Source organism: Heptranchias perlo, chromosome 24 (assembly GCF_035084215.1).
Source record: "Heptranchias perlo isolate sHepPer1 chromosome 24, sHepPer1.hap1, whole genome shotgun sequence".
Taxonomy (NCBI): Eukaryota; Metazoa; Chordata; class Chondrichthyes; order Hexanchiformes; family Hexanchidae; genus Heptranchias; species Heptranchias perlo.
The window spans coordinates 24,348,977-24,375,708 of NC_090348.1; the positions used below are offsets into that span (position 1 = coordinate 24,348,977).

General features: G+C 40.4%; 1 long non-coding RNA gene across 1 annotated transcript; it reads right to left on the reverse strand.

The window, feature by feature from the left end:
• Positions 1 to 2,825: 2,825 nt before the first annotated feature.
• Positions 2,826 to 26,732, reverse strand: LOC137341853 (uncharacterized). Its single transcript, XR_010967139.1, has 3 exons — positions 26,618 to 26,732; positions 21,721 to 21,783; positions 2,826 to 3,346 (listed from the first exon to the last, which is right to left on the reverse strand). It is a non-coding gene; the product is annotated as an uncharacterized lncRNA (long non-coding RNA).

Here is a 26,732-nt window from a genome sequence, read left to right on the forward strand (position 1 = left end):
CAAATTAGCTGGCCCTTCAAGTAACTGGAAACTACTATGCGGCCCACTTTAGTTGGATCCCCACCCACTTAATGATCTTAATTGGTGGTTTTACAATATCCTTTCCAACAGATGAAATCTACGTTGGAAATTAGTGACCTCCACCCACAATGGACAATTAATCATTACATTAGTCAATGTGAAGCAAATGTTGGTACAAAGATGGAATTCCATAGTGATAGAACAAGTTTATCTAGGGTTTTCCCATTACTAACAATGCAACTAATAAGAACCAGGCTATCTGGATTGATGCTTTGAATGTCATGAAAATCTAAATTCAAGTAATGTTTGATTTGTGGATAATTCATATTTATTGGTTGAATCCAAACTACCGTGCAACATAATAAATACTGATACGTTTTTTAAATAGCCCCATTGTGTGCTTTTATTCATTCAGCTTAGACTAATTCAGACTTTAGACAACACTTTGGAGATTAACTTTATGAACTGTTATCTTATTTTTATGGGTAAATGCGATCTAGGACAGTTTTTCAATTTTTTTTCTATACAGAATATTATATTACCATGTTTTTAGAGTAAAATACTTTATTTTTGCTCTTAAACTTTGTGGAGTAATTTTACACCTATCATTACAAATTACCTACAATTCATTATGGTTTACTTTTATCTGAAAGATGCTTCCATGTTATGATGATATGAGACCCATATGTCCTTCTTCACCTATGTAGGAAACCAGATCCCATGCACTGCCCCCCGACAAGATATTCCATCATCTGAGACATGCAACATAACATTGTTGTCTTTATAATGACAACTGAGCACTTCACAGGCAATGGAAATTAACCAGAGATAAAGCAGGATATACTGGTGTGACTTTCAGACGAACAGGCAAAGCAAGTTCTAACCTCTTTCCCAGCCTCATGAAAGGAATCCAGCAGTGTATGTATGTAGCAATGATTTGGGTATCCATCTGATCTTGGAAAGTTAATCTAAGGTGTAAGACAATCTCCAGCTAGGTGATTGATGGTTTCAATGTTATTGTCTTGGAGACATTGAATAAAGAAGTGCAAAGTTGTAACATAAGAACTTGCATTTATATAGGACCTTTCACTTCCTTAGAATGTCCGTAAGCGCTTCACAGCCAATTATTTTTTTTTTTTCGAAGAGCAGTCATTGTTGTTATGAAGACAAACATAGTAGCAAATTTGCACACAGCAAGGTCCCACAAACAGCTATGAAATAAATGACTAACCTGATTTAGTGATGTTGGTTGAATGATAAATGTTAGCCATGACACCAGAATTCCTCTGCTGTTCGTCACATGGTGCTATATGATATTTTAAGTCCACCTAAAAGGCAGATAACACCTGGGCTCAAAGTCTTATCTGAAAGACAGCATCTCTGACATTGCAGCACTCCCTCTGTACTACGTTAAAATGTCAGCATAGATTATGTACTCAAGTCTTGGAGTAGGGCTTAAACACACAGCCTACTGACTCAAGAGTTGACAGTGTTACTATTGAGCCAAGCTAACATGAGAAATCAATAATGATATAGCATGGTAGTTAAACTATTTGCAAGTTTATAACCTACAATTACAATGTAGATATGTACAATGCTTACAGGTAAATAAAATCATGTGTCAGCCATGGCTCCTTGGTAGCACTCTTGCCTCTGAGTCTGAAGGTTGTGGGTTCATAGTCCCACTCCAGGGACATAAGCACAAAATCCAAGCTGACACTTCATCGCTGCGCTGTTGGAGGTGCTGTCTTTTGGATTTAGATCTTAAACCGAGGCCCCGTTTGCCTTCTCAGGCGGACGTTAAAGATTCTATGGCACTGTTTCGAAGAACAGCAAGGGAATTCTTCCTGGTGTCCTGGCCAATATTTATCCATCAACCAACATCACTAAAATGGATAATAGTCATTATCACATTATTGTTTGTGAGACCTTGCAGTGCGCAAATTGGCTGTCACATTTCCTACATCACAACAGTGACTACACTTTGAAAGTACTTCATTGGCTATAAAACACTTTGGGAAAATCTGAGGTCATGCAAGGGGCTATATATATGCAAATCTTTCTTTTCTTTCTTTTTAAAAATCTCTTGCAGTTCAATTTTCTGCAAAATGTCATTTTGCAGATTAACTAAATTGTACAGGAATGTGAATATGCAAGTCCATGCCTTCATTTGAGTGCATCATTCAGCAAAAATTCAGAACAAGCTATTATTTCTACAGCTTCACAGTTTGTTTGTGAGTATTATCTGGAAAATAATAAAATCCAGAAATATTTTCCAGTGAGGAACTATTTTAATGCCCCCAACTGAGACATGGAAATGCTGCACTATTAACAGTGCAATTTACAGGTTCCACTTGCCAACTAATAAATGTATAACCGAACCAAGCATTATTCTTGTTCAAGCACAAAATTCCAATGTAGTAAAACAATTCCTATTCACTCCTGTTGTAGAATTCCAAACATAATATTTAAATATTAAGTGCCAATCAAAGCATAAAATATTCTCCAATTACCTGAGTATATTAAATGCAGTCCATTCAATGTCGAATTTATCCTACAGACAGCAGCACATTTTATATGGAATAAATTTGTGGACAATCTATTTTTGTTAAATGTTTTGTTATTTTAAATAGACTGTCATACAAAAAAGGTTGAACTATTTTAACCGAAGCTTATAGCAAAATATGACCCAAGAGCATTTCTTGTAAAGTAGCCACACTTTTATTAGAATTTAACTATACTATCTTTACACACTATTTTCCTTGTTTACATTACTCAAGATGTTCTATGCAAATGTGGTAGAAGGTAAGGCCAGAAACAACGCAGATATCTGCCAGTAACTCTGCATACAGGCTAGTCAATATGTTTTCAATTTTAAAATATCGGAATATAAACTTAATTTGTCTAAAAACAGTAATGAATATTTTAGAAGGTGCTGAAAATTGAATGAAGTAATATCATTTTGATAAGCCCATTGGCTAAGTTTTCTTTTGACATGACTTGATGCCAAACAAGGTCATGCAGTGATTGAAGCAATGTCTGAGCCTAGAAGGAGTTAGTTTGTTTTCTAGTTAATGCAGCTTGGAGGGAGTTAAAACACTATGCTTTAAGCTGATACTTTGGTTTGAATGAAACAGTCACATTAATGAATTATGACTGGAAAGACTATGAGGAAGGAGTTCCTGGAACATCAACTCCGCTCATGCTGTCTTCAATTTCTAGGGCTGTTAGAGCTTCAAGAATCTCTCCCCCATTTCAATTGTCTTCATGGCAAGCATTTTGCACTGCTTTGTGAGCCAGGCAAAGGACCATCCATTTTCCTGTCCTAGGAAAGAAGCAGAATTTTCCACACAAATAAGTTAAAATCTTCTTGGATTGCTTAGGATAATATCACAGTCAACTCTTATAGGTACTAATACGTCTCAACATGTTTTGATGTCCTGGGTGTTTGTGAGACCCTTTACAATCTCACCCTATTTTGCTCTTCTGATCACTCTTCCCCTGAACTTTTACCTTCCCTATCCCCCACTTCTGGACCTGTTTATTTCATTCAAGCTTTTCGTCCTCATACAATACTTAGCCTTTTAACACCCATCTAATGACTACTGCTTGATTTAACATATCTTCTCTTCTGTTCTCTTTAACTTTAGTGGCGTCCTGCACTATGGACCTTAGCCCTTTGCCTTGGTTTCTCAATCAAAAAAAAAGTTAACTTAGTTTGATTCCTAGTAGAGTCACCTACATATAAGACTATGGGTTAGGTTTTGTCTTCATCGCCTGGGCAGCGTATGTGAAATGTAAATTGGGTGAGTGCTTCTATAATGAGTCGGCGATCCAATCCAGTAGATTATTATCCAGGCAGAAAAAATGAACATCTACCCCTATAAAAATACACGAAAATATGGAATGAGAAAGGGTAATTTGTCCCATCAGACACATTCCTTCCACAGGCCATAGACCATCTCTTCCATCATGCTGGAAGGAAGATGTTCTAAATCTTTCCCTGTCCCCCAGTGGAAAATTAAGCAAAAGTGTAGATGCATTATTCTAGCCTTACATCCTGCAGTATTCACCTCACTCTTTATCAGTTACCTTCCCTGGCATAATATTTGCAAGGTCCCAGCAATTTAGGAATAAGCATTCCAAATCCTATCATCTGTATATTAATTTTGTATTTGTGTTGTCTAGTACTGCATTCAGTCTGATTTATTTAGCACACATGCATGTGCATTATCTATTCCTCTCAGTATTTCAGAAACCTGGATTATGTCTGCTATCAATCATTTCTCCAATAAAAGTCACTTAGAGCCCTAAGTCTGGAATCATTCTTGTAGATTTTCTCTAAATCCTCACCATACATCATTGTCCTTTTAAAGGTGGAGTGCCAAAACTGTGCAAAACATTCCATATGTGGCCTCAATGATCCATACAAAATTATCATAGAATCATAGAATCATAGAAGTTACAACATGGAAACAGGCCCTTCGGCCCAACATGTCCATGTCACCCAGTTTAGATTAAATTAGAATAACTTGTTCTAATAACTTGTTCTAATATATAGTCAAGTACCTTTGAGATGTATCCTGGTATTTGATCAGCCTTGTTGATAAAAGCGTCTCTATGCTTTAAATGAATGATCAAAAACCATACCCAATCAGAAAACTCTATTATGCTGGGGGAGAGAAGGAAAGGTAATCATCATGGGCTCGATTTTTAAAGGCCGTTGATACTCACACCTTGGTGGGTCCTAGTAGTCAGTCAGTTGGGTTGGCACCTGGTGAGTAGTGAGTCACCACACACAAGTGAGCATGAGCAGACATTAGTGGCAGGGGCAGCTGTGGAGAGTCCGCGTTGGTGGGCGCACTCCTCTCCAGGCTCCGTTCAGATGCTGAACCTCGGGGGCCATCCCTTAAAAGGAAAATGATCGAGGGACAGCAGTACATTTACGAGGTACTGGAACAGGTGCCACCCGCACTCTCTACAATAGGGTAGAGTATGGAAGAGTCCAACTTCTGCATTTGTGGAATGGTGGCACTGGTATGGGAGGGAATCTCTGAGATACTGTCACAGGGACATGAGGAACTGTCTGAGATAGTGTCACACGTAACTGCGGAAACGTCTGAGATAGTGTCGCAGGTAAATTCGGGAATGCCTGCGATGGAGAGAAGGCTAGACTCCATTGAGCTACAGCACGGCTCACAAATGAGTCCATTCAGGCCTTGACAATGGCTGTTCGGAATCACAGTGAACAACAGTCTGCCGCCTTAAACAGGCAGGCAGAAACTTTACAACTGGGCTTCCAAGGCATCATTCATGTCCTCCAAATTGTTCTCCAGCAGGGTGGTAGGAGCAACGTGGGCCTGGTCCAGGAGAGGAATGATGGCCAAGGGAACATAGAAGTGGGGACGCCACTCAAAGCGCTCCCGTGTCTCACCCATTGCCCCCCTATCAACCAGTACCCGCAATGCTGCTTCCTCTCCAGGTGGCCGAGTCTATCCCTGCAGAGGTGCAGGTGGAGCAGTCTTTGGTGGGGCCCTCACAGGCTGCAAAACCCAGAGGGTGTAGGCCGAAAGCATCTAAGCAGTCCGGCCATAGACATGAGCACAGCCACAGGGGATGCACTCTGTGTAGTGGTAGGAAAAGATAGGCTAAGGATTTGTGATCACTAAGGGTATGCACAAGGGTGTCTGGCAGAATATCTATTTTTCATTTATATATGGTTTTTGTTAAAGTCACTTTAAATGTTATCATTCTCACCACTACTGCAACATCTTGCCCATTCTTGACTGGCTTTTGTGATAACGCCCTTTCATGTGCTTCATGATGAACGGCGACACTTGATGTCACCCAGTGGGTTGCTTTACAGTGGGTGTATGTGTAGTTGCAGGTTCCGTTTTGTGCGGTGGGTGGGGGGTGGGGAGGCTGGTGTTGGGCCCTGGTCTTTCCAGGTGGTGTGAGGACTGGACTCTTCTCACTTTCTGATCTTATGAGAACCATTCCCATATGAGTGACTCCCTGGCCTCACAAGTAGCCAGGTGAGCCGCTGCTCTGCCCATGGTTTCATCCTCCTCCTCTTGCTCCTTCACCTCCTCAATGTGGATGGCAGATGAAGATGGTGGATGAGGCATGGGGCCTCATCATCCAGTACCCCTCTCTGTTGCGCCATGTTGTGCAGGACACAGCATACTACGATAATGCGACCCACTCTCGCTGATGGTTATTGAAGTGCTCCCCCAGAACAATCGAGGCACCGAAATCGCATCTTCAGCAGCCCTGTCGCATGTTCAGTTATAGACCTAGTAGCGATGTGGCTGTTGTTGTATTGACGCTGTTGCTCGCTGATGGGGTTCCTCAGAGGTGTCATGAGTCACATGTGCAGGGGGTATTCCTTGTCCCCGAGGAGTCAGCCCTTAAGGGTTTTCAGTGTGTGGAAGAGGCCTGGGTTTTTGGATTCCCTCAGAATGAACGAATCAGGGCAGCTGCCAGGGAATCTCGAACACACATAAAGAAATCTTTTGCGGTGGTCACAAATGAGCTGTGCGTTGATGGAGTGATACCCCTTTCTCTTGATGAACAGTCCTGGCCCGTGTGGAGGTGCTCAGATTGCTATATGCATGCAATTGATTGCACCCTATGGGAAGCCAGCCACAGAGTGGAATCCCACTGCCCTCTCCATCTGGCTGAGGTCGTCCATGGGGAAATTGACACATTGCGAGGCCCTGCGAAACAAGCCATCGGCGACCTGCCTTATGCACTTGTGTGCAGACGACTGAGAGATCCAGGCGGTGGCACCAGTGGCACCCTGGAATGATCCGGAGGCGAAAAAGTTGAGGGCAGAGGTCACTTTAACTGCGGCGGGGAATGAGATGCCGCCAGGCCCAGCTGGGAGCAGCTCGGCATGAAGGAGGCTGCAGTTGTCTGCGACCTGGCGACTCACTCTCAGCCTCCGAATGCACTGCTCCTCAAAGAGGTGCAGGAAGCTGAGCCTCGGTCTGTAGACCCTGTGGTGAGGGTGGTGCCTCGTGCAAAGTCGCTCCCTCTGTTGTTCCCCTCTGTGCTCTTGTGCAGGTGCCTGTGGTTCAGCACTATGTTGTGGAGCTCCAAGTGGCTGAAGTGCACACCGTGCCTGGCGAGGATGGTGATTTTGCTCGTCCTCGGATGTTCCCCGATGGTGTCAGTTTGAGGGGGTCCGAAAAGTAGGTAAATATGTGTAAAGAGAACAATTCTGAGTGTAAACCAAGAATTTTTAATCTAAACACAAAGATTTCCCAGCCAAAAGTTTGTCTGAGAGAACTGAATGCCCTTCTGCAATAACTGACCTTTTATCCCCATCTGTCAAATAGGGATTTAAATGTCCAAATGGCAGCCGGTTGAAACACGACTCGTTCCCCATGGCGTGTTTCACACAGCCTGGGAAACACGCTGAGGCAGCATTGAAATTGCTTGCCTTCACTCTTAATTAGATTTATTTACATTTCAAGTACTTCAAGTACTTGAATTGCTTGTTTAAATATCGTCCCGCCGGCTTTAACTTCCGGCGAGTCTTCCGGGTTCGGGAAGGGCGCGCGCACCCAGATGACCCTGGGTCGTGCATATTCTTAGGCATGTTGGAACCGAGATTTCTGCCTGCTCCTGGAAATCGCGATTTTCTTCGCCCCCGCCCGCCAACCCTCAACATACCCGCAGTTCCGTTTTAAAATCGAGCCCCATGTGTTATATCCCATTTGCACTACCAAATTCATATTAGAGTAAATTTCTCACAGCATAACCCGAAGGGAAGATGGCATATATCCTATTGGACCAGTTTTAAACTCACTCTAGTAGTAGGCTGTGGATTTCAAACTGTATAAGGTAACTATCAGTGCAGTCTGACATCAAAGTAGAGCATTCAATTTTGCTGCCAGCCCACACAATGGGGTAATTTATACCTTCACTATTTGGGCAGTAAGCTGGCAGAGCCCATCCCAATAGAATTAAAAATTGGACAGATTCTGTAATGGGCATGCGATCCACTCCACCGGTTTACTGCCCAAACAGTGAAGGTGAAAATGACTCCCAAAAGGTTCATAAAGCCCAAAGACTACATGATCCCACATAAACCTCCAATGCTACCTTATCTCATTTAAATTCCTAATGTCGTTAGCCACTCACTGACCAAGTGAGCAAGCAAGTGACCTAATATCAAACTGCTGCATGCAAGTTTTTTCCTTTGCTTCTCAGTTTTCTGCCAGAGCAAATTATAGTTTTTTTTAAATAAACAAATTGTGTTAAATGTAAACAAGATTATTTGATTTTTTACGATCCAATGTAACACAGTGATGGTGGAGAATCACAAATATAAGGATAAAGATCTCACTGATTGGGGTACCAATAAATTATTATACATCAGCTTTCAGGACCACACAAGATACACAGGACCATTAAAGATGTGAAGCAACTTTTCTACTATTAGTACCAGCTTGACTATGTTGATAGGCTCTTTCCTTTAAATGAGAAGGTTCACTTCAGCATGTAATTCAGGCTGACACTTCAGTGCAGTACTAACAAAATGCTGCATTGTTAGAGTTGCTGTCCTTTTGATAGAAAATGAAATCAAGGTCCTGTTTCACTGATTCAATGGTTCAGGTAAATATTAAATATCAAAGAAACGTAGGGAGTTTTCTTGGCTTCCTCACCAATGGTCCTCCCTCCGCCAAAATCATCAAAAATAGATTAACTGATCATTCATCTCCTTGTTGTGTATGGGATCTTGCTGTGTGCAAAACGGCTGCTGTGTTTGCCTACATAACAATAATTCTTGCACTTCAAAGTAGTTCATTGCATGTGAAGTGCTTTGAAATGTTTGAGAGATATGATGAGGTGTTATATCAATGCAGGTATTTCTTTAAAACAAAAAAATTGACAATTAAAATGAATTAACAGAATAAGGAATCCCAATTTTTCCATTTTTTTGGCTTTATGGTGGGAGTGCAAAGTGACTTTTGCTTGGAGTTAAGAGGAAGTAATAACCATTGGGCTGGTGAGCAAGGGGTGAGGCACCTTCTGGAGAAATGCAAAAACATCCCCTGATCTGTTAGCGCAGGTCAAGGTTCACTGACATTGAAAAGAAGCAGTCACAATTTGTTGTTCTCATAAATCATTAAAACAACTCTGTTTATATACATCAGTGAACACCCAAAGCCACTTGTCTGGCAGGTCAGAGGGTCTTCTCACTTTAGAAGAGCTTTGATCTGCAATGCTGACAACTCAGTCAAACCCACATTATGTGTTTCTTATAGACAATTATCACAAGGCATCAGTTCATGTCTGAGTGAAGTGTCACTAGAATGTGTCTCTAAGGCCCTTTGATGTGAATTTAACTAATCTCCTCACTTCTCATATTCAGTAGTTTTAATTTGAAGAAGTTAAGTGTGCAATTAAAAATATGAGAGTACATTTCTGTCTCAGCGTGTCCAAAATGATTGAATATGATGAAAGACAACAGTAAAACAACAGCTTGATCAAAGCCACATTTGGTTGGATTAATAAAAGCTGGACAAATGGGATATGTATGTTAGATAGTATGTTTGATAAGTAAGAAGATCTTATAACCCATGAATGATGTCAGACTCAATTTCCAGTTCACAGTGCCAGAGCCATTGCTCTATCCACTGTTGTTATTTCAAATGCTCCATCCAAGCAGATATTCAAAGTATAAAATGAACAAGATCATATCTATTGTATTGACTCCAGCCCCTGTCCCTGCTAGTAATCTTGTTCTGTGAAATTTCCGACTTGCCCGTTGGTATCTCAATACAATTTCTCCAAATCTTTCTGTTCTCCCATCAATCAGCAAGGTCAATTGTTGAGGCATCTGTCCTTGTTCCAGTTGTCTTCAGAAATAGCCTGTTGTTATATCACTTAATGTACAAGTGTATAATAGATATGTCAAAAAAGACAATGGTCAACTGTTTGCACTGCTCATATTGGAAGAAAAATTATAGCTGCAAAACAGTCTCATGGATTATAGACTTTCCCCATATTTACTTTACCATTTTCATTTTGCAACTGAATCCAACCCAAATCACCTCATAATATAAATAAGTGTACAAGTGTTCTTAAAGTGTTACATCTGTTGTGTAAAATTGTGATTATTAAGCTTTAGGATAAACAAAGCTGTGATTGATAATTCAATAGTTTTATTTATTTTAGCAAAGAAACAAGACCCTTCACTACACATTAATTTGGGTATGATAGCGTAGTGTGACGTTTATGGTACTGAACTAGCAACCCAGAGTTTGTGAGTTTAAATCCCACCTTCTAAGTCGGTAATTTGTGGCCTAGCATCAAAAAATAATGGTTCGCTAATGCCCTTTGGAGAAGGGAACCTGCCACCCCTTCCTGTTCTGACCTACATATGACTCTAGTCCACACTACGTGGTGGACTCTTATTGCCCTCTGAAGTGGCTTAGGAAGTGACTATGCTGTATAAAAAATTGCTATGAAGCACAATAATGAGCACTATCTCAAGGAATGCATTGGTTCAAGAAACAAAACCATTACCACCTTCTCTGGACAATTAATTAGGAATGAGCAATAATTGAGACCTTTCCAGTGTCACCCACATCCTGAGAATAAAATTGTATAAAAAGCATGAAGTACTATTTACTGTGACTGGCTGATATGAATATTTCCTTTGGTGTTGAATAAGAAAGCACATAATGCAACCTTTACCCTTCTTGAAGGAAACATTCCCATTCACTCTTATGAAAAGTGATTTACAAAAGAATTGGTTCTGAAAAATTTAGCAGAACGCAAGGTAGATGAATCATTGGCCACTGAAGGCTATTGAAAGAAGTTCGAGAGGAGGTGGCAAGAGCTCTGGCCACAATTTTTCATTTCTCCTTAAATATGAAAATTGCACCACAGAACTAAATAGTAGCCAATGTAATACGTTTGTTCAAGAGGATAAAATTGGTAACTATAAACCAAATAATCTAATGTCAGCTGCAGGCAAACTATTAGAATGCATATTTCAAGAGAAAATTATTGAGAATTTAGAAATGGATAGGATAATTGAAGATAAACAACATGGATTTGTTAAAGGCAAGTTGTGTTTGACAAATTTAATAGGCCAGAATTTTCTGTCAAAATAACGGTGAGACTAATGGCGCTCGCAGTTATTTATGCGTAAATGGTACAGCAACTTCAGGCGAGGAGCAGATGCACGGTTAAATGCAACAATATTGTGCAAACAGCATAGATTCATCAGGATGATACTAAGAAGGGAAAACTATAATTATTAGAAGATCCTTGAGATACTGGGACTATTTTCACTGAAGCAGAGAAGATTAAGAGGAGATTTAATATTATGAAGAATTTTGATAGCTTGAATAAGGAAAGATTACTTTCTCTGGAATATCAGTGATGAAGGATCATCAACTTAAAATCATCATTTAGAGAATGAGGAGAGAGGTTAGAAGAAATTTCTTCACACAAAGAGTAGTTGGACCATGGATTTTTTGCAATAAAGAATGATTGAGGCAGTAGCCATTGCATCTTTTAAGGGCAAATTGGATAAATATTTGAAGCAAATGGCTATAGGAGAGACCAGAATAATGTGATGTGCTTTGGACTGGTGGGCTGATTGACCTCCTTCCGTGCTGCAAACTTCTACAGCTTTAAATGTTTATAACAACTGGATGATTTTGTTCCTGCATATCCCTCAGACATTTGGCTCCATTATCATTGTAATTGTCATCATCAGATAGGTCGAGTAATACAGAGATGCGGCATACACCAATATATTCTTATACTTTTCTAGAACTGTATTCTGATCTGAGCCTTGTGAAGCGTAAACATCAGAATCTCATTTGTAAACAGCAATTATGCCATCCAGTACTATCCTAGGTGTCAGCCATGGCCCAGAGGTAACAGTCTTGCCTTGGAGTCAAGAAAGCAGTGGGTTCAAACCCCACTCCAAAGACTTAAGCACCTAATCTAGGTTAATACTCCAGTGCAATACTGAGTGAGTGCCACATTTTTTTATTTGTTCATGGGATGTGGGCGTCGCTGGCGAGGCCGGCATTTATTGCCCATCCCTAATTGCCCTTGAGAAGGTGGTGGTGAGCCGCCTTCTTGAACCGCTGCAGTCCATGTGGTGAAGGTTCTCCCATAATGCTGCTAGGAAGGGAGTTCCAGGATTTTGACCCAGCGACGATGAAGGAACGGCAATATATTTCCAAGTCGGGATGGTGTGTGACTTGGAGGGGAATGTGCAGGTGGTGTTGTTCCCATGTTCCTGCTGCTCTTGTCCTTCTAGGTGGTAGAGGTCGTGGGTTTGGGAGGTGCTGTCGAAGAAGCCTTGGCGAGTTGCTGCAGTGCATCCTGTGGATGGTACACGCTGCAGCCACAGTGCGCTGGTGGTGAAGGGAGTGAATGTTTAGGGTGGTGGATGGGGTGCCAATCAAGCGGGCTGCTTTGTCCTGGATGGTGTCGAGCTTCTTGAGTGTTGTTGGAGCTGCACTCATCCAGGCAAGTGGAGAGTATTCCATCACACTCCTGACTTGTGCCTTGTAGATGGTGGAAAGACTTTGGGGAGTCAGGAGGTGAGTTAATCGCCGCAGAATACCCAGCCTCTGACCTGCTCTTGTAGTCACAGTGTTTATGTGGCTGGTCCAGTTAAGTTTCTGGTCAATGGTGACCCCCAGGATGTTGATGGTGGGGGATTCGGCGATGGTAATGCCGTTGAATGTCAAGGGGAGGTGGTTAGACTCTCTCTTGTTGGAGATGGTCATTGCCTGGCACTTATCTGGCGCGAATGTAACTTGCAACTTATGCGCCCAAGCCTGGATGTTGTTCAGGTCTTGCTGCATGCGGGCTCGGACTGCTTCTCTTTTGGATGAGACGTTAAACCGAGGACCCATTTGCCCTCTCAGCTAGACGTAAGAGATCTCATTGCACTATTCAAAGAAGGACAGGGGAGTTCTCCCAGTGTTCTGGTTAGGGTTTATACTTCAACCAACACCACTAAAAACAGATCATCTGGTCATTTATCTCATTGCTGTTAGTGGGACCTTGTTGCATGCAAATTGGCTGCTGCGTTTCCTACATTACAATAGTGACTAGAATTCAAAAGTACTTCATTGACTGCGAGGCACTTTGGGATGTCCTGCGGTCATGATAGTTCCTCTTTAACTGCAAGTTCTTTTTTTCTTTCCATCTTTAAAAAAATACAAGTAAGAATGAAAAAGGCAATTCCCTCAATCCAGCCCACTCTTTCTAATAATTGGAATAGAAAAACAACTGTGAATGCTAGAAAGCTGAAATAAAAATAGAAAATGTTGAAAATTGACAACAAATGGGAGTAGGCTCATGTGGAGGATAAATGCCGGCAGTTGGGCAAATGGCCTGTTTCTGTGCTGTAAATTCTATGTAATGTAAAAAATCCATCAGCATCTGAAAAGAGAAAATACAGAGTAATGTTTCAGGTGAACACTTCAGCTGACAAACGATCTACCTGAAACATTTACCCGGCTTTTATCTTTTCAGATGCTGTCAGACCTGCTGTGTATTTCTCCGTCATTTTCTGTTTTTATTCCTTCCAACGAGTTATGTATAATTTGCACAGTAAGGGACACTCACCAATTAATGGTCGTGCAAGCCTCATTATGTAATGTGATGTTTTGGGGATTTGACACTTGAGTCATCATCCATACCTACAGTTCATGGCTCCAATCAACTGCCAAAGCAAAAATTGTAGTAATTAAAAAGAGCCTAGACGTAGAACACAGAATGAAGAGTTAGGTTGGTGCCTTACCTAACAGTTACCTACCAGTTAATTCTCCTTCATAAACATCTGCCTAATCCAAAAAGACTCATAGACGCTGCCATGGTAAAGTTCACTTTAATATGAAAGGCTTCCATACAGTCACTGTGCAGGCAATAATTGATAGCAGGAATATCATCACGATCATGTGTGCAATGTGAAAGTATGCAGTCTCGGGAGATACACGGTCTACAGAGTCTACAGATCAGGGAGTCAGCAATTTTTTTAAAAAGTCATCCTTGGATTTCTTGCAGCTATACAAACATTGGAAAACTATAATTATGATAGGTCCTCCTTAGCAAAGCAGCAATGACTTAAAAATAAACTTCCTGGGCACCCGTTGAGGGCGGCTGCCATGGTTCTTTAGAATGGGGGTCTAAAAAGTACCAGCAGCATAGAAAGTGAGCACAGTGATCACTTTCGCTGGCATCAGCAAGGCATAATTGAAGTCAGTGACACTGCAAAATCCTCTTTTGACATGTTATTCAGCATTTTCTTGCTAGATCTGAATTTCCAAGAACAATGGGTGTCAATCCAATCCATAAAATTACTGTCTGTAAATCCTGCAGGACGCCTCTCTCCTGAATTCAAGAATGCTTGTACCATCAGCAACAAAGCCATTTTGAAACCAAAAAGAAAAAATGAAACTGAATGCCATTTTATACTCTGGGCTTTCATTTACTTCATCGCTTAATGGAATAAAGACTAACTCAAAATGGAAACGATAAACACCATTTTTTTTCCACAAATGGATCCATATCTCAATTATATTGACTCAAATGTCCAAAGAGCACAAAAATCATTTCAGGCCAGAAATTGCTCCCGAAATAACAGAGGAACTCAACAGCGCTCTCAGTTTTTACTGGTGAATTGAAAAATCAAGTTCCCGCATTTGCACAAGCGCAGTGAAAAGCCGAAATCGTAAACTTGCTCCTTGTGGTTCGCTGGTGATATGACAGATGCGAATTAAAGGGCCATCGCACGCTGCAATGAGAGAAATCATTGAAAAAGAGCCAACTTGCTTATCTGCACAGCTGGAAAGTAACTAATTATGCCACCAAATAGGTACGCTTAAAAATACCAGGTCTAAACTAAGTTTTAACAGTTAGTCTTAACGACCAAACAACTAAAAATTAACTTTTAAAAATGCGGAGTCTCATATTACACCTTATTTTAATAGCTTTTGGTCATTAAAAAATGTTTTTAAATTAAAAAGTTATTATTTTTTTACTTTTTCCTTCTGTCTAATTTAATTCAATTATTTCTTTGGCATTGAAAAAAATTACAGTTTTTATTTACAATGACATTCAGAATACTAACTTTAAATGAATGAAGTCTGCTTGCCTGCTTGAGCAATGCAGCCTGAATCTGTGGGCGTGACTTCTCTTCCTGACAGATTCTGTGGACGTGCCTTCTCCTCACACATTTTTCCAGCCGCGCGGCAACTCACGCTGCTCAGAGGCTGGGTTGATAGCGCACAATTTTTTTAAAGTTCAAATTCAAACATTTCGATGCCACAGAGCCCACAGTAAGCATTTTCATTAATTTAATTCGCAGGAGCTGCGTTGAGTGTTGCCTCGCCGCTCTGCTCGATTTCTGGCCCTTTATCTTCCAAAAAAACATAAGCTACAATGCAAATCGAGGAACAATGCACAGCGCAAGATATGATGCACAATACAAACTGCATCAAGGCATATTAGTATACAATTCAACCCACACTTAAAACTAGGTAATTCAACTGCATTCAAATTCTTCTGGCAGCAGTAACAGCCTCAATAGGCTAAATTTACATAGCAAACAAGTAGCTATCAGGTAAAGTGCATTATATTATCAACATTTCTCAGACTGAATTAACCATGTACTGTTTAATGGGACAATCACATTTTTTTATTTTATACATCTACTGCTGGAATAAATTTATACATTGAATAAAGTGCTTCAGATGAGTAGATGAACAGTTTCATGATATCTATTTGCTAAACTAGATCAACCATTACAGTCTGGGGGGTCGATTTTAACTCGGAGCGGGTTTCCGCTGCCAAGTTAATTTCCTACCTGCCAGAGGCAATGGAAGACTACAGCAAATTTAAACACTGGGCCTCATTTAAATGCTGCTGGGCCATGTATCACCCAGAATGGGCAGGAAATGGGCACAGAGCGGTTGTTGGCAGGGGAAGGTAAGGGGACAGGAGGTCTTCACTGTCCTGTATGGTCTCAGCTGCACCTGCCTTTGTATGCCAGTGGTTTGCATTTTCAAGAACTAATTTTCAAGAACTGATCCTGCAGATTCAGTCACATGATACACTGACAGTAAAAGTACAATGACTATGTCCTTTTTAACAAACAAAAGATGTCAGCCCTCCGAAGGCTTATTAATCGATCTTCTGCAGCATGTAAAGGATGCTGACTCTGTGGATACTTTTTTATAATTGATTTATTAACAAATCATTAATCTTATTCATGTTTCATTAACCTACCTCTCTTTTATAAATGTATGTCACTTTTTGAGACAGCTGATGCACTTTATTTTTTCAAGGTTATGTCATCTGTTTGGTGACATTAGTCACTTTGCAGTGTTTGCTTAACTAATAGCATATCATGTAAAAAACGGAATTTGTTAAAGAATGGGGGAATTATTTTGTTGATGATCATCATTACTGATTTTATTTCCTTTTGACTGTTTATGTACTAAGCACTGGAAACATATTTATGTTCAACTTAAAAGAAACAGCTCAGGACACCAAATCAGTTATACTTTCATCCGTTGCCAGATTTCACTACTATATTCCAAGAATGTGAATGAAAGTTACCGTAAACGTATACAATTATAATGAGCTTTTTTTCTGTGAGCTAAGTGCAGCAAAGTCGTAAACCTATTCTTTATAAATGGGCTTACAACTGTTCAACTACAACAACTTGAATTTTAGAATCATTGAATCAAACAGCACAGAAGGAGGCCATTCGGCCCACCATGCCTCTGCCGGCTCTTTGAAAGAGCTATCCAATTTGTCCCATTCCCTTGCTCTTTCCCCGTAGCCTTGCAAATTTCTCCTTTACAAGTATATATCCAATTCCCTTTTGAAAGTTACTATTGAGTCTGCTTTCACCACCTTTTCTGGCAGGGCATTCCAAATCATAACAACATGCTGCATAAAAAAAATGTTCCTCATCTATCCTCTGGTCTTTTACTGATTACTGATGTTCCTGCCAGTGGAAACAGTTTCTCCCCATCTACTCTATCGAGATCATTCATAGTGTCTTTAAAATAGCAAACATGTTCCTAGGTGCTTCAGAGTTGGGGGTCAGTTCCAAGCAAGAGTAGGAGGGAGATTAGGGCTGGTAACTGACGCCATGATGAAAGAGGTAGGTTTTTAGAAGGCATTTGAAAGTAGTCAGAGCAAAGCAGAGCAGGTTGGAGGAGAGAGTTCCAGAGTGTGGAGGTAAGGCTCAGTCACTGATAATAGAGTAGAGGGAGGAGGGAATGCATGGTAGACCAGATTTGGATAAGCAGATGGTGCAAGCAAAGTGTAGGGGTCAGCGGCTTAAGGCACAACCCATTCCTCCACAGTCTCTGTGTTATCAGACTGCTTGTCCAAAATCCAGTCTTGGATAAGCCACAATTTTCTCCAGTAAAGCGCTGCAAAGACTAAAGCCATTGTCTTTGGCTCCCACCACACATTGGGTACCCTTGCCTCCGATTCCATCTCTCTCCCCAACATGTCTCAGGTTGAACCACTCTGTTCGCAACCTCGGTGTCCTATTTGACCCCAAGCTGAGCTTTGACCCCCATATCCTCTCCATCACAAAGACTGCCTAGTCCACCTCAGTAATATCGCCAACTTTCTATTTTTCCATCAAGGTCATTGATATATATTGTGAACATCTGAGGCACCAGTATAGATCCCTGGGGAACACTACTGGTCACAAGCTGCCAATCAGAGTACATTCCCTTTATCTTTACTTTCTGTCTCCTACCTCCCCAACAATTACTAAACTATGTCACAAGGTTACCTCCAATTCTGCATTTTGCAAATAACATGAAAATAACACATAGAGACAAAGTTGCAAATTCTCTCCTCAGAGGTTGGAGAAAAATATATTTTTTCCCAACAAGAACTGGGAAATTCTACAAGCCTACATCTAAGAATAACTAACCCATGGATTCGAACGCAACAATTGTGAAAACAATCATTCTTTTTAATTCAGGATCCCCTTGGGTCCATTAGTCAAATATTAATTTTAGAGACAAAAACATATGGGGTGAAATTGCATCATTAGTGTAAGACTGATTAAGACATTGTATAAATTCAATATGCTGCATATTAATTGTAATGTTCAGCTGTTTAAAATAAATGGATTATTGCCTCCATTGAAATAGCAAAGTAATCTCATACGATTGTGTTAAGTATTTCTATGCTAATATCATATAGTGCAAATTCATCTAGTAACCTATTGCAATCTTGAGCTCTGAGATCTCTGCGCTCCTCCAATTCTGGCCTCTTGCGCATCCTCGACTCAGTTCACCCCACCATTGACAGCCGTGCCTTCAGCTGCCTAGGCCCTAAACTCTGGAATTCCCTCCTTAAACCTCTCTACCTCGCTCTCCTCCTTTAAGGCGCTCCTTAAAACCTAGCACTTTGACCAAGCTTTTGGTCACCTGTCCTAATATCTCTTTATGTAGCTCGGTGTCAAATTTTGTTTGATAATCGCTCCTGTGAAGGGCCTTGGGACATTTTGCTACATTAAAGGTGCTATATAAATGCAAGTTGTTGTTGTTGTTTTCTTCTACCCAATAGATGACGACTGACTCCAGTTCCCTTTCCAACAGCTCATGAGAAACAATCAATATGAAAAAGGACCACAGAAGGAAAAAGAGATCTATAGAAAAATTTAAGTTGTGGAATTTCAACTCTTTTGAAAATCAGGCCACTTGACTCATATTGCCAGCCTAGCTAAAGATTCACCCCTACAATCCCAACAGCTAAACAGAAAACTCTTTTGATCTCAGAGGGTTAAAGTAGTAAGCAGCCGTTGTGAATCCCTAAGCTTTCGGTTAGCCAGCCCAATTCTACAATTTTGCTGAAGAGGCAATCTGAATGTAAATTTAAATGCATCAATTAAAATATTGACTAATCAGTCAGCAATCGATCAACGGTGACAGTTAAACCTTCAGTACTTTTTGGCAGCCTAGACTATATTTTGAAAGAATTAAAACACAAATCAATCTAACGTACCATTTAACATTTTCCAGACTTTGCAAAAAATTGTGGCAGTTTCTCAAGAAATAGGAAGTGAAATTCCTCAAAATGCAGAAGAGATTCTATAGGTCATTTTTTATGTCAATAAAAAGATAATTACCTTTATTAAGTTAAATTTATAGTTGAAAATATTCCAAATAAGTTGTTTGAAAAGTGTGATTGTAGAAGTTTGGTTCCTGATGTATTTTGAAGTCAAACTCTCTACATAAACACAAGAATGTAGTTCCTTGATTTATTTCTAACATTTAAATCAGGTCATCCTAATTCATAAGGTGGTTTCAGAGAGGAAGAAGTGTCTGGCCCAACACTTCCACTAAAATCATTCCAGTGGCCAAAATCCTTTGGTTGAGTTACACAACGGGAGCTGTCACAGTGGGATTAATCCGCATGACAGCAACTGTCAGTGTGTAGCCGAACGCCATGACCTTTCTTGTCTCTGTCTGCACCCTGTACAACCCATGTCAGCAGGAGGAAGTCAGGAGAAGAAAGTACACACAAAAGATCAGAATAAAACTTTCCCCAGATCGTATAGTGGCACTTAGAACCAAAATTCAGCACAACTTTCTTTGCAACTCAGTGCAATTACATTTGAAATAGTTTTATCGAAGAATAAAAGAAAATGATCTCATGACCAGAGAAATTACAGTATTACCCAAAATTTCCCTTTCTTTTTGTTAAGAAAGAAAGAACTTGCCTTTATATCAAACCTTATATCAAGTCTTCAGGATATTCCAGGGCACTTCACAGCCAATTAAGTACTTTTGAAGTATATTCGCTGCTGTTTTACAGGCAAAAGCAGCAACTAATTTGTGCACAGCAAGATCCCACAAACAGCAATGAGATTAATGACCAGTTAATCTGTTTTGGTGGTGTATGTTGAAGGATAAACGTTGGCCAAGATACTGCGAAAACTCTCCTGAATAAGTATACTTGGGCCTTGCTTTAACATCCCATCTGAAAAACGGAAGTGTCAGCCTAGATTATCTGCTCAAGTCCCGGGAGTGCGGTTTTAACCTTTTGCCTTAGAGGCGAGTGTATATACGACTACTGAGCCAAGCTCTGTTATTTTACTGATAACACAAACATATCTATGGAAACAAACGGGTAGAAACTAGTCCTAATTGCACCCTTTTCATGGGTGTAAAGCAGACACAAAAAGGAACAATTTCAGGGTGCAATGGTCCATGCTGAACTGTGCCAGGGATATGGGTACTGCCATCTTGGCATAGGTAGCTGCCCGGCAGTTCGTCGCACCCATCTGAAACAGGCTTTAGGCCCCTTGCTATTGTAAATGAGCAGCCAGGAAGAGCAGTAGTGCTCCTTGCAGCCTCACAACACACCTGAAGGCCTCTGCTGGCCCATGACCACCTAACCCTCACGTTCTCTTTATTCCCCCCCACCCCTGACTTCCAGGACTCACCTGAGGGCCTCTGCCGGTGAGGCAGGTAGCCCAGATTCAAGCCGGCCACACAGGCAAGCTGCCTCTGGAGGTGTGACTGTGACAGCAGCTCACTGCAATCATTAAAATCACATCCCCCCCCTCACCTCATTGCAATCCATCTGTGTTCTATACTTCTGCCGTAAAACTCCACAGAAGTTTGGTGAACTAATGAATATTTCTTTCCTTTTCAAGCCAAATTTGTTTGGAAGGTTTTATAGCAGAGTTACAAATAAGCTGCTAATATATTGGTCGAAGTTTTTCACTTCTGTGCTCGCCAGTCTGCTATCTTCTGCTCATTACAGTGAATACGGAGAAGAATCGCAAGCTGAACATAGAAGTAGAAAACCCTCATCTTTATTTCTCCCATAAATTTATGTAAGGGAGAGGCAATGGTGGGTTTCTTAACAACAAACCAGCAGATGATTCACAGCACTTAGCACAGCTTGTTTGAAATTAACTTGAACATTTAGAATTTCTAAAGTGTGGTAGAGAATTCTCCTTTAATGAATTGAAAATCTACGATTTGTTCAAATATAATTTTTTGGTCTCTCGGAGTGAGGTTGGAATTTGGAGCCGAGTTATGGGCAGTTTGTGCTGTGAACTCGTGCCCATTTGGAACTGGGTTGCAACTGGCCAAACTCATTTCACTTCTGATCTTTGCACAAAAGGCACAACAGAAACTTTCACCTTATCAATCAGGGTTGAATCTGAGCTCAAACCACCCATGAGATCATTGATGTGTCTTTTTGCTTTGACTGCTGCGGTGATGATATTCTGAAGTTAATATAAATTTGACAAGTCTAATGGTTGATGTGATCCACTCCTGAAATCAGGACTGAAACTTAAATGTTTTAAATTCTCCAAAGCACTTCAAGTTTCCTAGATGTATGCAAGATATTTGGACTGTTACTTAACATTATGGTATACACATATACATTCAAGTGCAGTTTAGTACCAACTTTTTTAGATGTCATAAAACAATGGCAAAAATTCATAAATTTCAAAATGTTCACTGAGAAGAATTTCTAAGCTCCAGTCTGAAAAATACTGTAGATTCTCTACTGACGTTCAACTATGATTTTGAATGCCAAAAAAATGATTTACTTTTAAACACGTCCTATATCTGGAATGAGGAAACAGCTGTTCCTGACATGGCAATTGTGCTGTTGCATGTGAAATTCTGCCATCCTCACCTGTTTAGCTGTTACTTGAACATCTCATTTTTCTTCACTCAGATCCTCGACCCCTCATCTCTCCTGAAATGTAAAGTTACATTAGTTTCTACTTGACTTTGACGACTTTTGTATCCACATTTTAAAATAACTCAAAGGACAAGTCATTGCAAGACAGGAAACTTGGAAAACTAGCTCATGGGGATTAACAAGATGGCAGTCATCAGATCTGTTTTAACTATCACAATAATACCCAGTATCAAAGATGGAATACTACTTTTATTTTTTTAGAAACCTAGGGGTACTAATGCTTCTGGCAGCAGGCAATACCATCTCAAGAGGTGTTCTTTTCCCCCATGTTGGAGGCACATTGCTAATGACAGCAAATGTAGGCAGTTGCTGCTAGATGCTGCACACTGCCTCTGCCATTTTCTTCCAGCTGTAGACCAAGAATGCAGTTCTTGCATTGTTAGCCTGGATGAGCCTTCCTGAACACACCCCACTTCCCACTCCCTCCCCTCCCTCCCATCCCCTCCAGCACCACCCCCCCCCCACCTCCCCGAGACATCAAGGAGGGTCAGCAGCTGCAAAACTAAAGTCATGGTTGCAAATTTTAAATTTTGTACTGTTACTAGTACTCTGGCATCTGTCATATGTTGTAAATGGGGCACATTTCAGTGTAGAGGCAATCAAGACAAACAGGACTACTTCAGTTGGAAGCAGTTCTGTATAATATAAAGGTGATAGTTCATGTCTATTTTTAAAAATTCAAACCACTCCTTTAAAAATCTGTACTAATGTTAGTTTGCAGTGAGGCAAGACTGCCTGTTAACCCATTTAACCTGCTGACTACATAATCATTGTTTTTTGCCAATGTAATACTATGTCATTTTGTGTAGATAGGGACATAATGCCATAATTGTTATTCTAAGATTTCAAGCACATTCCTCTGAGTACTATATTTAGCAACATTGTAAATGTGTTTGTGAAGATTTCTAGTGAAATTGTAAACAAGGTTTAAAATATACGTTCAAAATTTTGCTCGAAATACCAAACCAAGGAATCTTCATGAATGCATTTATGACGTTGCTATACATACTGACCAGAGGAATTAATACTCTTTGATATCATCACTGCGGCTTTATGCTTTCGGTGCTGCAGTGATAATATTATGGAAACCAATATAAGTTTGACAGCTTTAATGGTTGATATTACGCACTCCTGAAATCAAAATAAGTTGAAATTCAAATGCTTTAATATTTATGAAAGGCTTCACCAAAGTTACTGATGAAGGTGAGATATTTGAACTGTTATTGGACACAAGATGTAGTCATACATATGCAAAGGCAGCTTAGTTACGTCTTTTTAGGTTTCATACAAAAACATTAAAATGTAACTAAAAGTCAGCAAACAGCTGGTAAGTACTTCATAGTGACAGCCAAAGTATCAGACAATGTTTGAATTACAGAAGCAACACTGGACTAGCAACCCAGAGGTCATGAGTTCAAAGCCCTCAAATGTAGAATTGAATTCAATAAATCTGGTAATTTGTGGGGTAGCACCAGAAAATATTGTGGAAACTGCTGAATAAGAACATAAGAAATAAGTAAGGAATCTTACAACACCAGGTTATAGTCCAACAGTTTTATTTGAAAATCACAAGCATTGAATATATGTATATTCAGTTGTCTGGGGTATCTAAGGTTTCTCTGTCTGAACACTATTCAATTAATTTGATGGCCTTGATAACGGGCAGTTGGAAAGATTATCTGTAATTACCAGGCATTGTTCTATGACTATATATGCGGTAATTTTCAATGAATCTCGACACTCACCTGACGAAGGAGAAAGCCTCCGAAAGCTTGTGATTTTCAAATAAAACTGTTGGACTGTAACCTGGTGTTGTAAGATTCCTTACATTTGTACACCCCAGTCCATCACCGGCATCTCCACATCATAAGAAATAAGGGCAGGAGTAGGCCATACGGCTCCTCGAGCCTGCTCCGCCATTCAATAAGATCATGGCTGATCTTCGACCTCAACTCCATTTTCCTGCCCGATCCCCATATCCCTTGATTCCCCTAGAGTCCAAAAATCTATCTAGCTCAGCCTTGAATATATTCAATGACTCAGCATCCACAGACCTCTGGGATAGAGAATTCCAAAAATTCACAACACTGAGTGAAGAAATTCCTCCTCATCTCAGTCTTAAATGGCCGACCCCTTATTCTGCTAATAATTTAGAGTTCTAGACTCTCCAGCCATGGGAAACAGCCTCTCAGCATCTACCCTGTCAAGCCCCCTCATAATCTTATATGTTTCAATGAGATCACCTCTCGTTCTTCTAAACTCCACGGAGTATTGGCCCATTCTACTCAACATTGTCATAAAAACCCAACTGGTTCACTAATGTCCTTTAGGGAAGGATACCTGCTGTCCTTGCCCGGTCTGGCCTACACATAACTCTAGTCCCACACTATGTTGTTGACCCTTAATACCTTCTGGGCAACTAGAGATGAGTAATAAATACAGGGCCAGATTTTGCTGTCAAAATATGGTGACACTAATGGCGCTCACCGTTATTTATTCACAAATGATACAGCAACTTCAGGTGAAGAGCAGATGCGGGTTAAACTCAAAATCCAAAAGTTGCTGTCCGAGTTTGCTGCTCCGCCATTAGCTTTGTGAAAATGCCATCTCGCTATCGGCCTCACCATTGAAATACACTGAATGGTGTGAAGTTGCTGTATTTGCCTGGTAGATTCGAGCTAAACTTGCCACAGATAGTTAAGTCAAGTCATTTCAAATCTAAGTACCCTTGTAATGACTTGATAGGTGTTAATTACTGCCAGTCAACCCCGCAGGCATTGAAAATTAACTATTAAAAGTGTGGAGTCTCATTCCTTCAGGTTTTAATTGTAGTTGTAGATTTCAAAAATGTAAAAATTTTAATTTTTTTTTACTTTTCCTTTCTGTCTCTTTATTTCTTTCTGTACCTGATTTGACATTGAATTCACCCACTCTAATTTACACTTCCTTCTCAGTCCTTGTGCTGTTTTATTTCACAATCCTTCAATCTGATTGGTTCAGGAGGTGCACAGTTGCTTGCCCTGTTTCCCTCGCTACGATTTTATCAGGTCATACTTTCAGCAACTTGCCATGCAAAAAATGTAATCATACAGCACAGAAGGAGGCCATTTGGCCCATCATGACTATGCTGGCTCTTTGAAAGAGCTTTCCAATTAATCCCACTCCCCTGTTCTATCCTCATAGCCTTGCAAATTTTTCACTTCAAGTATTTATCCAATTCCCTTTTGAAAGTTATTATTGAATCTGCTTCCACCAACCTTTCAGGCAGTACACTCCAGATCATAGCAACTCGTTGCATGAAAATGTTTTCCTCATGTCGCCTTTGGTTCTTTTGCCAATTACCTTAAATCTGTGTCCTCTGGTTACTAGCCCTTCTGCCACTAGAAACAGTTTCTCGTTATTTACTCTATCAAAACCCTTCGTGATTTTGAACACTTCAATCAAATCTCCTCTTAATCTTCTCTGTTCTGAGGAGAACAACCCCAGTTTCTCTAGTCTCTCCACATAACTGAAGTCTTTCATCCCTGATACCATTCAAGCAAATCTCCTCTGCACCCTCTCTAAGACCTTGACATCCTTCCTAAAGTGTGGTGCCCAGAATTGGCCACAATACTCCAGCCAAACCAATGTTTTATAAAGGTTTAGGATAACTTCCTTGCTTTTGTACTCTATGCCTCTATTTATAAAGCCAAGGACCCTATATGCCTTTTTACAGTGTTCTCAATTGGCCTGCCACCTTCAAAGATTGTGTATGTACACTCCCAGGTCTCTCTGTTCCTGCACCACCTTTAAAATTGTAACATTTAGTTTATGTTGCCTCTCCTCATTCTTCCTACTGAAATGAATAAAAATCCAAATGTGCAAGGGCAAGTTTAACTAACGGCAGACACCGCCAAATGCCCTGCTACAGCAAAATTTGGTCCACTGTATTGGCAATGTTCCTCAGAACAAATGAAAAAAATACATCTATCTATCTTGCATCCAGCTTGTATCTGTCATATTCCAGAGGCCATACTTAGTTAGAATTATAAAACATACTGAAGTTATGCATGACAAGAGGATATCGCGTGGCACCTCTCACAGGTAGTCTCTGGTCTGGAATGAGATTGTGATGTTCAGCTGGTGACATAACCTGTCCCTTTGTGACTACCATCTAAGCAGACAAATCCAAATGACTGTTGATATACAAACTGTTGTGGTCAATCAGAAGGCAGTTGTAATTACTTGTAAATTTCAGGCTTCAAATCAATTACTGACAATCTTTCTCGTTTTCAAAGATTAATTTTAACCTGTAATAAAGTGCTAAGTGACATTTGGAGTACAATAAACGCATCCTTTTTACAAAACTTATATATAAATGAATCTCCTGTGGCACAGTAAGTCAGAAGATGTGCTGTTTTATAAGCACAAGCGCATTATACCATGTGACACAAAAAATTGTTATTCAACTGCTAAACTGTAGGTGTGTGGCCCTTTAAGGCTACAAGGTACATTTTCAAATGAACACTAGTCAATGACAGTTCAGTCTGGGATTCTTTCTCTTTTTTACGAACATACGAACATCCGGAAATTGACGGGCAGGAAAAGACCAGCTGGCCCATCAAGCCTGCCCCACACCATGATGGCCGAATCATCATGGCTAAACACTTCTTTCCAAGCCCACCACCCCAGCCATGTAATCTCCTGGGAGAGGCAAAAAAACAGGGGAAAAACCCAGTGTCAACAAGGGGAAAAATACGCTGGAAAATTCCTCTCCGACCCCCCCTCAGGCAATCAAAATCAGCCCAGGAGATCCCATAGATGAAGAGTTATCTGTAAAGACATTTACCTTTTGTATGTTACGATCTCTGCCCCAGTCAGGAATCGGTCCAGCTCCCTCTTGAAGGCATGCAGAGAGTCAGCACCCACCACGCCAGCCAGCAATGTATTCCAGAGGCTCACAA